A 14,145-nucleotide genomic window follows, 5' to 3' on the forward strand; every position below is an offset into this window, starting at 1 on the left:
TATTGTGTCCTTTCGTAAAGATCCACACAGATTGACATTTCGCACATTTCAATTCAAACGCACTTTTCAAAGTACATATACAGGAATCACGACATTCACTGACTTTAAGGCAATCATAATAATTCAGTGACAATCAGAATGTTCTCAGATTTTATGCAAATGCTATTTACAGGTATGCAGTAAATTATTTCAGCAATCACTCGTTCAACGGAGTCCGTTCCAGTTGATTTTCTCTGACATTCATGCTTGAAGGCAGGAGCTTTTGTTTCTTTACACAAAACTGGTGCTATGGCGGTCGCGAGACGCGTGTCATCATCCCTCAATAAAAAAAAAGAAAAAAATACCTCTGGCCGTCATCTGCACTCGATATTACAAGTGGATGCGTGCAGTTAGACTTCAGTCAAGGAGAACCCTATTCTCTGGCATTATTTGATACTGTCATTCACTTTCATTAAATCCTGATCTCCCAACTTATCGGAAACATGCAGCTGTCCTAATCTCATAATTCGAAACATCTATGACAGCTTCGAAAATGCCTGAAAGCATCTTAAAATGCTCCGAGCCGAATACGCTGCAAAGTTCTCGATTATCACTTGAAAATAATTGTAAAACTGTTAAGATTTAGATTTTAGTTGATAGTTTTGATTCAATTAAGTTTCTTAATTAGCTCCTTAATTTTGGAAACTGGGGACATCAGTGATATGGTGACTCGTATACCATAATAGTTGGGTTCAATACTTCTGCATAGAGAAATGCTAGTAAAACAACTACGCACGTTATCTTAACAGCGAATTGACCTGTATAAACTTGGAATTGCGCCTAACAACGCAATTGCGAGCATTCAAAAAAACATTTACGACCATCATAAGAATTTGAAGGCATTTTGTTACCGCTTGCATTCCGGTAATTCATTGTTCTTCACAGCCCTGAGGCAACGTACTGTCCGGTAATGTTTGCTTAAAATTAGCCCCGTGCAGGTTTTCTTCAGAGGTTTAAACATTACGTGCAAGGTATTAGCAATGTTTGAAGTGAGGAAAGTGTGCCTATATTATCTTAGTGGTTATATTATGAAGATTCCTTGCTTCCTATGGATGAACTTTGAGATATATCTATATTCGAACAAATTCTCCAGGGAAATATCTCGAATTGGCAACTACGCAAAACATCTAAAGCTGCACATTGGCCGGCATCTGCAGCAACCACGCCAGCTGCGGCAACGTACTGGTTCACCCTAGCCAAGGTCGATGAGTGGGAGGCGGTTTGAGAGGGGCCAGAAGGGGTCGTTTGCACCCCCCCTCGCTAGAGCCTCATTTATTATAGCTCTTTATTTAACCTGGACAAGATCGTGTCTTCATGTCAAAAATACCTCTGATGCAAACTCTGATATTTTATGTACTAGCATTAATGATAAGGTCATCCAAACTAATTATAATAAGCTAGCCAAATATCATCAATTGCAGAAGGAGATACGACCCACTCATGGTGGTGGTGTTGGTGGTGGTGGAGTTGAGTGGGTACATGGATACATGGTGCCAGACAAGCCGGTTTCGGAAAACTTTCCAACGCAATACAAAAAGAATTATGTTAGAAAGTAATCCGATGCACAACTAAGTTGCTCATACGATGACTTTATGTACTCAGAGGATAGAAGCTGCTCACCAAAAAACACACGTGTGCGAATATCTCTTGAAAAACGAAGTTGAATAATCCGGAGAGTTTAGCACGTGGAATGAATGGGACAGACTTATTACTGCTACTACGCAATAAGCGTTCTCGGCTCTCAAGTGTAACGAAAATACATTTCGAGGGCTTTTTCGGTTTTATGAAAAACACAAGCCGAGGTTCTTCGTATGTGACACTTATTTGCTTCACAAAAATGCACATTACTTGGTTGCTAGCCACTTTACTGTGCATAATATTTCAGATGATGACTCAGTATAACTATAAGGCATTTATTCAATGTTTTCAAATTTGAGAATCCTGGTGCAAAATCTTGGGATAGGTATTTAATAAAAAAAAATAGACAATTATCCTACATTGGATATACATGTTGAGTACATTTTGCTTATCACTTCTCAGTTTTCTTGCTTCTGGCACTGGCGTGGCGCGAACGAACACCCGTCGTACTGTCGCAATTGAGTCAGACTCAGATGGAGAATCAGTGCCGCTGTGGCAGTGGAGAAGTGAGGGTGTGCATCTTCAAACCGCTTCAAGACGTAGCTGATATCTGCTCTAGTTAGACTTTAAAATACCTATTCGATAAATCCTAGAGTGTCACGTGTTTGCTATCTACTCTGTGATTTATTATAGCTGTGCTACTGTTTGTTACAGTTTATTTGTGGGTCGTACACGTTGTGCTTGCAACCTTTCGTAGGCTACCTACCCTAGGCTATAGGTAGTTGCTAGCTACCTACTAAATTAGTACCTAATCGTGGGAGTGTTGCAACACAGGGCTCTGCAAAACGAACCTATGCGAAGTATTCAATCCACTAATAATACGAGCGGTTGATTATAAATGCAGACAATTCGTTTACTCTAATCAAACATCCTACTTGTGATCTATTCAGTCCCTACTGCCGAGAAGTTAAGTTCCTCGCCCGTAGTTTTTGAAGTATGCAGCCTGCTTACCGGAGTGGACCTTGCCGTATCTCTACTTAGTCTTAGGTAAGTACTTTTTTACTTATTGAGTGACCTTATCTGTAGTTATTTCATTGTCTGAAACAAATAACCATGAGGTTTCCAATTTTTGGACTCCATTATCTGTTCCTCGACTGTTAACTAAATTATTCTAATTTTTCTCGAAAATTATCATCTCGCTGTCTGCCTTAGTTGCGAAACGAGCTTAAATCTAGTTCTAGTAAGACTAATGCCTAATGTAATGGCGTTAGTTTAAATTGACTTTCCGTTTCAACAAATCTTTATGCATGCAAAATACTCATGTCTATATTATTCGCTAACTTACCTTTGGCAATTTTCAAAGTATGATGACTTAACCAAAAGATCATCTCGTCAGGAAATCGCTACCGTACTACACGATATTTTTCTGATACTGATAGTCCCAGCTGTGAAGTGAACCTGTTTAATAGATTAACTTATTCTCACCACTCAAACACGACTGAACCCCTGCTAGAAAATTTTTTGAAAACGAAATTAATATTTTATGAGTAAGCAGCAATAATCTAGGTATATGGATATGATAACTAAGAAATTTCGCCAGGAATTCATTTTTGTGGCATCTCAATTTTCTCTATCTCATCACCATGTGGCATCTCAATTGTGATTGCATCGTAAAGTTCATTCCATTCGAAGTTCGAACAATCTTTCTGCGCTCAACGGATAATATCGTTCCGTTAAACAAAAGTATTAGGGCTACGTAGAAGCGAACAGAGCAGAATTATAAAGAACGACTTTACCGGTTGAGTTGGAGTTTTTAATCTGGTCGACATTGAGCAAAGCTAATGAAAGTGTCATACTCACTCCCTCTTGTTGTATATTTCTTCACAGTGTCGCCTACGAAATTTTGATGTAAACCTAGTCATGTTACCATGCTACGCGACTGTTGCTGCAATGCTACGCGACTGTTGCTGCAATGCTACGCGACTGTTGCTGCAATGCTACGCGACTGTTGCTGCAATGCTACTCATGTTACTGCAATGCTACCCGACTGTTGCTGCAATGCTACGCGACTGTTGCTGCACTGTTACTCGTGTTGCTGCANGTCATGTTGCTATGCTGCATCACCGCCATGTTGCTATGCTGCATCACCGTCATGTTGCTATGCTGCATCACCGCCATGTTGCTATGCTGCATCACCGTCATGTTGCTATGCTGCATCACCGCCATGTTGCTATGCTGCATCACCGCCATGTTGCTATGCTGCATCACCGTCATGTTGCTATGCTGCATCACCACCATGTTGCTATGCTGCATCACCACCATGTTGCTATGCTGCATCACCGCCATGTTGCTATGCTGTACACGTGAGGGCCTATAGCTCAGCCTCTCCTCGAGCGCGGTGGCATTTCTCATCTTCCTCGTCATTTTCTTCCCTCTTAACGCGTTTCTTCCCCCGTTTTGACATCATCGTTACCATCGTTTATCTTCGTTTCTTTTAATTTAAATTTTTACTAGTTTGGACCTTATTTCATCCGTTTTTTTACAGGACGTTTTTTCCGTTATGTAAATTCACCGATATTTTCATGTCGGTCCCAGTTTAACATTTTTTTTAGTTTTCTTACTTCAGGATTTCTTCTTATTTCGGTTCTGTCGTCTGATCTTCCTGTTCTTGCATTTTCTTCCCTTAAACTTTTTAGCGTTGAATTATCCTTGTTCCGGCACGTCCTCCTATTTCCGCCTCGTTGTCACATCGCGTGCTCAATTGAGCATCTCTCCTTCCGGTTTCGGAATTTGTTATTTACATGCTTTCTGCATAATATTTTTCTCGTTTTGGCGTACCCTCTTCTCCACTTTTTGGCTTGGCCGATTCGTACGGTTTTGGTACTTTATTATTACCTATTAGTTTCCTGATTTTTTCATATTTTGACATCACACACCTATCCCCATTAGAAAAACACGTCTCTATATTTTGACGGTTTCTGCATCTTTTTGTCTCGTTTTGGCTTTTGTCTATTTCACCATTTTTTATTTTTTATCTACTAAAGTGCTTCCTTTTTCCTTCAGAACTTTATTTTTTCAAGTGCTCCTTTACCTCTTTCAAGGCGGCAGAATCTTTTGTTTATGATGGTCACTCACTCATGTCCCCGCCTGTTGTTCTCTTCATATATTATCTCGCCTGTGGCAAGTTCCTAATTTTTTAGCACTGGTGTTACGCGCAGAGCGAGTGAAAATTCGCGAGTAAATTAATTTGCGTTGAATATATTTCACGGCTCCCAGTCCGGGCTGAAATTTCAGCGTCATTTGTTTAATTCTTTTGATAATTTTCTTCTGTGGTTGTAACTTTTTGCAGTACTCTTAGTACGAGCCTAACGTGTTAGGCTTCGTATTTTGCGCATGAAACGAAGCTGGGGGCAGTGCATTGACGACTGTTCTTATCCTCGTAGACAAAGGGCCTAAGAATATCATCTTGTTACCCAAAATTACTGCTTTTTTATCACGTTATTTTCTAGGCTTGAGTGCACAGGGTTCGTTCAAGATTATCAAAATTATTAGTTTCCTGAGTTCAGCTTGGGGCGTTTTGGAAGTTCACGTTGAGGTTATTGAAGTGCATATAATTATATAGAGAAAAATATCCGTTACTGGTTTGCACGTGCATATACATATACAAGCTGCAAGGCTGGCGTAACTAAATACTTCCGTCTCAAGTATCCCACCTCCTCAGAGTATTGCGTGATAATTCTATCGTCGAGTCCGTCTTCTATGCACGTAGCTTCTCGACTTCCTTCAGGCGCTGCATCGTCACTGCAGTGTGCTAGCATTAGCACCAATGGGGTTATCATTTTCCTGAGTAATGTCACTTATCATTTCTTTTTAAACCAATAAGTGTACAGTGCAGTACAAGCCTGAGGTTATCGTTTTCCTTCAGGCGCTGCATCGTCACTGCAGTGTGCTAACTTTAGCACGAATTAGGTTAGCGTTTTCTTGAACATCCTTGGGTGTCTTTTTTCCTAGTCATTGCAAAGAAAATATTTGTTACTTTGTACTGAAAAATTTGTGTCTTGATGGAATTTGGCATTATTTGTCATTAATGTAAGTTTTTAAAACTAGTTGTATTCTAATTAAACGAATCAATTTGAAGCCTGAACTGCAACTGCAGATCAAAAGCATGTATGAGGTTCATAACTTTTTATTTCATATAAAATGTCATTTACGTTTGTGTTGTTTGCTATTTATTACATTGACAGGCACTGGCCTCTTCTTGCCAAATAATTTTCTTCATGGAACCAGTTCCATGTTACGCTTGCATTGTTTACATGGCGAGCTTCACAGTGCCGGCCGCTGATATCAACCAGTTCTCGTGCAGCGCTTGTTCTCCTAGAGAAATTCATCTGCGCTTTTCCTGCAAAAACCTGCAGCAGAATAACAGCTGGATAGCGGCCTGAAACTATTTGGCACACCTTGCCAGCTCTCCAAGCTCCGTCTCTCTCTAGGTAGTATGCAGTCCACAAGAGAAAAGAATGCGAAATTCTCTTATTCTTCTTTGGTTGGGTTGGGTGACGGACACCATGTGGTATTCGAGCTACTGAGAGCAATCGTCGGTAATAATGACCAATTTCAGGTCAGGCTTCTGCGAACATAATTCCTGGAACGCGTTCTTTTTTGAGCTGACTCAAACATAAAGCAGGTAATTGTTCGTCAAGCTATCAGCCTTTCAGTAAAAGATGTTATTTATTATTGTGTGTGTGTGTGTGTGTGTGTGTAAACGTTTAGGCATGCAATCAGGCGCCCCCAAGCATCGCTACTGTCGAATCTCTTCAGTAGTTGCGGCATTAATCATCTACTTGGACAGTTATTATATTTTTTAATAACCCGATTTTCGTTTAGTTTCGCTACATAATTTTTTGAAATCTCTCGCATGCTACTGATGAGGTGACAGCTTCAGGTCAACGAGGTCTTGCACTGCAACATGTCGGCCGTCCTTGCTTAAATTTTTGGGTTTGCGTCGGCTATTAATTGAAAAGTGGTGATGCATGCAGTGAATTATATTTATTATTAGATGGCAGGATTTACTTGTTTACACACGTGCGATTGATGACCAGAGAATTCGTTGGTTTATATTATCAGGGAGTGGAACTTTTCTTCAGATGACGGTAGATAAAAAGGCAAGTTTCAGGAAGTAGTTTTTCTTTATTAACGACGTTTCAAAGTTTAGTATATAAATTATATTTGTGCAACAATCACCTGAATTTAGATCAATATTTCCTTGTTGGGCACGGTTTCCTTGGTATGATTCAATCTTTATATTTGTAAATTATTTTTTCTCTGCAGATTTTGTTACCAAGTGAGCTCCGTGAGAACCGCGGTGTATGGTATATATATAAATATGTACAGTTCCGTTCATGGCTAACCATTGCCAAGAAGGCACCAGTTGTAACAAACACCTTCCCATTTATTTCATTTGGTATCCCTTCCTACGTCTCGTATTTTCATCGTCAGCGAAAGCTTAGTACGTTGAGGTAATTAATTCTGTCTTGCGTTTTGTTCCACGACCATACATTATATTTTATGTGTGTGGTGTTACAACCTGCTATTAATAGACTAATTGCCAAGTTAATGCAATTTAATGAAGAGCATAATGAGTTCTTCGTTGTGACAACATTTGAGTGCAAGTTTCACTTCTCTCTACGTACGATGTGTTCACATGTACAATAAGTGGTTCGTGAATGAATGCGTTGCCGCTGCCGTATCTCCCTGAGTGCAAATGTTATGTCTGCAGTCATGTGGCTGTTGTCGCGTCTCCAGCTCATGTCTGTTAAGTAGCGTGAACACCACAGCATCGTTGTGTCAACTTAGTAATGGCGTGACTGCCCCTGCAGTCATAGTTTTCTTGCCGACTCAAGCAAATTTGTGATGAATCAGGCAATACGTTTCTCTCCCCCGAGTTCTTGTCAACAGCGAAGCTAGACTGGCATTGCACGTGGAATCTGGCTTATCACAGCAAACTATTATTAGTATTCTTCTTGCAAACGTCCTGACCAAATCCTCTAACGAACTTTTACTAATGCTTGAAACATGTATTGGTTTAATTTTATTTTATCGGCCGTATCTTCCTAAGCTATAAAGCCGCTATCAGGACTTTGCATGGGTCCACGCATATATAACTAACTGTCCGAGTTTCGTCTAACGTGGCATCGTTGTTAGTAATGAATCGGCTCATTGTGCCTCGTGATCCCTAATTGTTGGTTCATATATTTTACACAATATTATGAGTATGGACTCGTGGCACAACAAATTTCCTCTATTATGTTCATGCCACTCATCATGACAAATTGCTTCTCATTTATCGATGCTTGGGAGACGTCATCTCATAACGAAAAATGTTCCCCCTCTCCTTCTAACAACGAGCGCCTTGGCCCCGTTCAAGGCCAGTGTCTGGGCCAGTTCAATGACCCTTACACAGGGCCACTGAGATGTGCCCAACACTCATGGGCGGGTGGCTCTGTGTACACATTTGCCTTGTATGTACGCTAGCGTGTACACTTGAGAGCATGTACGGTTATTCCGTGTTGTTGGCTGATCGCTGCCGACTGGCGTACCACCAAGTGGCTGGCGCGCGACTGCGGTGTGTGACTCTCACCAGCCAACCTAACTTATTTTCAGAGCCCCGCCGACCTCTGTGCCCTCACACTGACCGGCCTGGCGCCCTCTGCCTTCACATGCATGCACTTTGCTTCTTATACTTCTTTATTTAATCTATGTTTTTCGCATGCACTTGCTTTGCTTTGACTATGAGTTATTTACCTACTATCTGGGAGAAATGAAAGAGACTACATGCATACATGTACACTACATGCAGTTCCCATGCACTTACTTTGCTTTGTATACTTCTTTATATAATCTCTGTTATAACTCTGTTTTAATCTCTTTGCTTTTATACTTCTTTATTTAATCTCTGTTTTTCTTATGGCGCTAATTGTCGAAACGGTTCTTTTAGCTGGTTCAACTTGGTTTTCAGTAGTTAGTTAATTTAGCCCTAATATTTGAACTTATATCTAATGTAGTTTTCCTTTAATGTCAATGTCTGGCCAGTCTATTCTATTTCATCATTTGGGCTAATTTAGGTAATTTTTAATTTTCATAGCAACGTTTCTTTAATTCTTCCAGATTTATTTACATTTGCTGTATATGATATAGAACCCCCACAAGATCATCGACGTCATTGCTGTCTAACAAATCTAATCGTGCGACGCATATATACTGCGCATCTTCTCCGGACAATATTTATTTCTGTTGCCAGTTTTATTATTCCGAAGCAAATATCTGCACAATCTTGTATTTGCTTCCGTATCGTAGATATTTCCACTTCAACAAGTATTCCTCCTTCCCGATAATTGGGTTATCACGTGACAGTTTGTCTGCGTGCATAACTCACTGCACCCGTTGTGATTTTTTTACACGAGGCTTTCGTGATGTTGGGTTTCCCGCTCGTACAGCTGGCACCCGCTCACGTGCCATTCATGCCTTTGTACTCACACTCGGAAATCGTCTTCTTGAGATATTTTGATTATTTTAGACCCAAAAGGTGAAAGCCTTCTTAAATTATGTTATAAATTGTGCTTTTAGGTTTACATTTTTGCTAATATTTCGGTGCTTTGTTTTGGGTATTATGCTTTGTTTTGGGGGGAATGAAGCTGCTTACGGTGATGTGTATCCTTATTAAAAAAGCTGTGCATGAGGGCTCTGATTAAACTATTCTATATAATTATCATATGTGCCAGGCATGCGTTACTGATGCCTTGCTTATGTATTCATTTGCATATCATGAACCGTCTTCTCTTGTGGTCATCTGATTGGACCCAGCAGTTCACGTCCACCAGAGATGACCCGGAGATGATGTGATAAGAAACTGGTTTACCAGGTTTAGTTATCTGCTAATTAATTCTGAAGTTTGTTATTCCTAACCCCTCACGATGTTTCTTACTAACAGCAAGCATGCGATTTGATTTTCTCTTTATTTATTTTGAAATTTATTATCCCTGGTCCCCGAGAAGATTCTTGAACCTATCAGTCTTGCTTTGTGAATTCTAACGAGTTTGATTGTACAGTTATATTGCTCTCTGAACTCCATGCTATGAGTCGCACCAGCGGCCGCTGCTTCTTTCTTTATTGGCCGCCTTTCTCCTACATGCTTGCTATGAGGCAGCTTCTTCGGTGCCCAGCTCGTCATGCAAGTGGTATGAGCCCTGCATGCTTCTCTCGTCATTTTAGCACCCACAACAACGCCCGACTTGCCTTTGTTGACACTGCCATTCTCTTGTCAAGCAACGTCAACTCTGTTTACCCGTTAGAATGTAATCGTCAGATGTGCCTTTCACGTTCGTTTGGTTCATGCTCTTTGTCAGCGATATGCCTAAATTATCAGTAAATGGCCCTGTTCAAAATATCTAATCCGGCTTTCCATATTATCGGTTTGCCTTGAGCTCAGTGAAATGCTTGGCTGTCGGGCATAGTAGGAAAGAAAATACGTTGCAGCTTTCGCCTAAGAGACTCGTCATGAAGCCTAATTCTTACCGGTATTTATTCTTTATAATATCAATATTATTGTTGTAGTTGCAGGCAAGAGAAGTAGTTTTTGTTAAGTTTATGCGATCCATGTTAACGTGCTTTCGAGAGCCCTTTGCAGTTTCTCGATACCTTGCCCAAGTTGTTTTCCTGTATAGCGCGGCGCTCAGACGTGCATTGCGTGTTATACGCAAGTCCTCACTGGACGCACGCACTTCTAAACAGATGCTACATATTGATGTGAGCGCAGTGGGTGACAACTGCTTGTATATGTCAGCTGCTCGCTCTGGAAAATGTTCGATGCACGCTGCACGTGGGCAGGATGCGCGTGTGTTGTATGACGGTGTATAAAATGCTCGTGTGTTGTATGATGGTGTATAAAATGCTCGTGTGTAGGAGGCACGTGTATAAATGTATAAAATGCTCGTGTGTAGGAGGCGCGTGTATAAATGTATAAATGCTCGTGTGTAGGAGGCACGTGTATAAATGTATAAATTGCTCGTGTGTAGGAGGCACGTGTATAAATGTATAATTGCTCGTGTGTAGGAGGCGCGTGTATAAATGTATAAATTGCTCGTGTGTAAGAGGCGCGGGTGTCTTATTGCTCGTGTGCAGCATTATTGCGTGTAGAATTATTGTACATTGAGTGTAGGTATGTAATGTGCTCATGAGAACTGCGCGCGTCCCAAAAAAAAAGTTTTTTCGGAGCTTTGTTTGCTTCAACATTAAATCAATAAAATTTCTGAGTAATCGACCAATTTCTCAACCCGCCCACAAAGTTTAGTACCTATATGATAATATTACATAACAAAAGTGGTTGCTAAACTTGAATAGGTTTATTATTTCACCGTTAACTGTGTGCTAGCCTGCACGCTCTTGCAATACCATGTTTCTCTGGTATATATGCATTTCAGCTGATGGTGCAAGGCAAAACTAAAAACAAATTATTCGAAGAAACCTGCTGGTTCAATAAGGTTTGATCTTGCAGTCGCTTAGCTGACCTTTGAGTTACCTCTTACATTGGCATTGTTCGCTGCCGAGCGAAAGTGACGAAGTTTATGTGCCTATTATTATAAATGTTCTCTAGAAATTGTCGCTGCCTGTTGCCATGTCGTATAGGAATATCTACGGCATGACCTGAAACGAATCTTAAGTTTTCTGCTAACTTGATGCTATGAAGTATGGTTATTTTCAATCTGTTGTTAGAAGATCGGCTAGAGAGTGGCAGGTTTCTTCCACGACCAGGAAAATTTTTCAAATATTTTTCCGGGACGTTTATAGAAGGAACCTCGTTGAATGAAAGCGTTTATTGCATCGTAGATCAATTTTAATGAGCGTGAAAGTGTCACTACATTGTCCGTGATGAAATAAACTGATTTTAGGAGCAATGTTTAAGTACCGTACCGTCAATGACATATAAGTCGCCACTCTACATATACTGCACTCGCCACACGTCACTGAAAACCGCATAATACTGGTCAGAAGTACGTATTATTTGTAGTGTTCGGTTACCACATGACTACAAAGCTGTTCTGATCGCGTTAGAAAGATGTGGTTTAGTTTTGTTTATAAAATAGGTCCTTTCTATTGAAGGCCGGCGACTCAAGGCTATTGCAACGTAATCGGCATGGACTGTAGTTGTTATCCGCTACATAAGTGGCTTAGATTTGTTCAGACGATAGTACTTGGTTTTCTTGATAGATGTGTTAAAAATGCAGTAGTTGTGTGCTGCAAGCGATTTATAAATTTCTTATATACTGTTTAAAAAAATATCGTGTAAATTATTGGTTCTCTTATTACCTTAATCAATTGTTTCTAAACGCAAGAATCACATTGACGTACTTGGTGCATTTCATTTGTTCATCTTAAATGTTTTAGTTTCCCTAGTGTCGACGAAACTCCGTAGGTTTGTTATATGTTGCTTATGCTGGCGGCGCGTGCCTAGTGAAAGTCGGATGTAGTCGGGCTTTCAACACCTTAGGTTTCTCTTCCTCATGCTAGGAATTCTTTGTGAGATGTGCATCCATCTTCTTTAAAATGAAAATGTTAGACGTCACGAGCAATATCCCGTACGCTATAAGTTAGATGCATAATGCAATTTCTTTACAATTCAGTGAAAATATATCGCTTCCATTACTATCGAGCATCTGCGAAAATAAGAGCCTGGATTATGTAGAAAGCATCAGTCAATCCTGTTCTTAAGGCGCTTATAAAAAATTCAAATTTTCTATTCTTTACAAGATAAAGGGTTTAATTAGTTCATTATGTTTCTATTTAATGTAACACATCTGCGAAAATGAACGTGGTGCGTAACCGTATTTACCGTCGAGAAATTTATTGAAAGAATGTTTATTTGTGCTAGCAATAAACTTCACAATTATTTTTGAACAAGACTGAATGATTAATTGCAGTGAAAATATCCATTGTTAATTTTTAATTCCTTTAATCCATATTCCATACCTTGAAAATATTTCCAATTCAGCATCTGTATGGATTACTATTTACTATTCATGGAACGCCACGCAACGTTTATAGTATTCATATGGTGGTGCTATACACGCCGCCCCCGCAACTGGTCGATAACAACGGCCAAGAGCCACCCTCAAGAACGCAGTGCAAATCTACTTACATTAACCTTTGCCCTCCTCATATATATTTTTATATATATGCCTGAGCTTTTTATCTAATCATGCTCTGCCTTCTTTTGAAGAAGTATTGATAGTAATTCATTGACGTCGTTTCATTTTGATTTTTTTCGTTGCTATTCGCATACGTTGAACTTAGAACCCCTTATCTCTCCCACTCGGCCCAGCCTCTCCCTCCCCTTGCCTCTACCCTCTACCCTCTACCTCGCTCTACCCGAGACAGTTGGCACGTGTCTCCAGCGCCGGCAAAACAGCTTGCTTGACTGCATGCTTCATCTACCATCTACCTGGAGCCGTCCTTGCGGTAGATTATGAGTAGGTTTGTTATATGTTGCTTATGCTGGCGACGCGTGCCTAGTGAAAGTCGGATGTAGTCGGGCTTTCAACACCTTAGGTTTCTCTTCCTCATGCTAGGAATTCTTTGTGAGATGTGCATCCATCTTCTTTAAAATGAAAATGTTAGACGTCACGAGCAATATCCCGTACGCTATAAGTTAGATGCATAATGCAATTTCTTTACAATTCAGTGAAAATATATCGCTTCCATTACTATCGAGCATCTGCGAAAATAAGAGCCTGGATTATGTAGAAAGCATCAGTCAATCCTGTTCTTAAGGCGCTTATAAAAAATTCAAATTTTCTATTCTTTACAAGATAAAGGGTTTAATTAGTTCATTATGTTTCTATTTAAATGTAACACATCTGCGAAAATGAACGTGGTGCGTAACCGTATTTACCGTCGAGAAATTTATTGAAAGAATGTTTATTTGTGCTAGCAATAAACTTCACAATTATTTTTGAACAAGACTGAATGATTAATTGCAGTGAAAATATCCATTGTTAATTTTTAATTCCTTTAATCCATATTCCATACCTTGAAAATATTTCCAATTCAGCATCTGTATGGATTACTATTTACTATTCATGGAACGCCACGCAACGTTTATAGTATTCATATGGTGGTGCTATACACGCCGCCCCCGCAACTGGTCGATAACAACGGCCAAGAGCCACCCTCAAGAACGCAGTGCAAATCTACTTACATTAACCTTTGCCCTCCTCATATATATTTTTATATATATGCCTGAGCTTTTTATCTAATCATGCTCTGCCTTCTTTTGAAGAAGTATTGATAGTAATTCATTGACGTCGTTTCATTTTGATTTTTTTCGTTGCTATTCGCATACGTTGAACTTAGAACCCCTTATCTCTCCCACTCGGCCCAGCCTCTCCCTCCCCTTGCCTCTACCCTCTACCCTCTACCTCGCTCTACCCGAGACAGTTGGCACGTGTCTCCAGCGCCGGCAAAACAGCTTGCTTG

General features: G+C 40.1%; 1 protein-coding gene across 1 annotated transcript in view; it reads left to right on the forward strand.

The window, feature by feature from the left end:
- The first annotated feature begins 2,175 nt into the window (after positions 1–2,175).
- The window catches only part of LOC108668052, a 32,155-nt gene continuing 20,185 nt past the window's right edge, over positions 2,176–14,145 (forward strand). The window contains exon 1 of the mRNA XM_018155180.2: positions 2,176–2,664. The gene's annotated coding sequence lies outside the window, so the exon portion shown is untranslated. The remainder of the gene's footprint in view (positions 2,665–14,145) is intronic.

This window comes from Hyalella azteca, unplaced genomic scaffold (genome assembly GCF_000764305.2).
Source record: "Hyalella azteca isolate HAZT.00-mixed unplaced genomic scaffold, Hazt_2.0.2 contig16054, whole genome shotgun sequence".
NCBI classification, from domain to species: Eukaryota; Metazoa; Arthropoda; class Malacostraca; order Amphipoda; family Hyalellidae; genus Hyalella; species Hyalella azteca.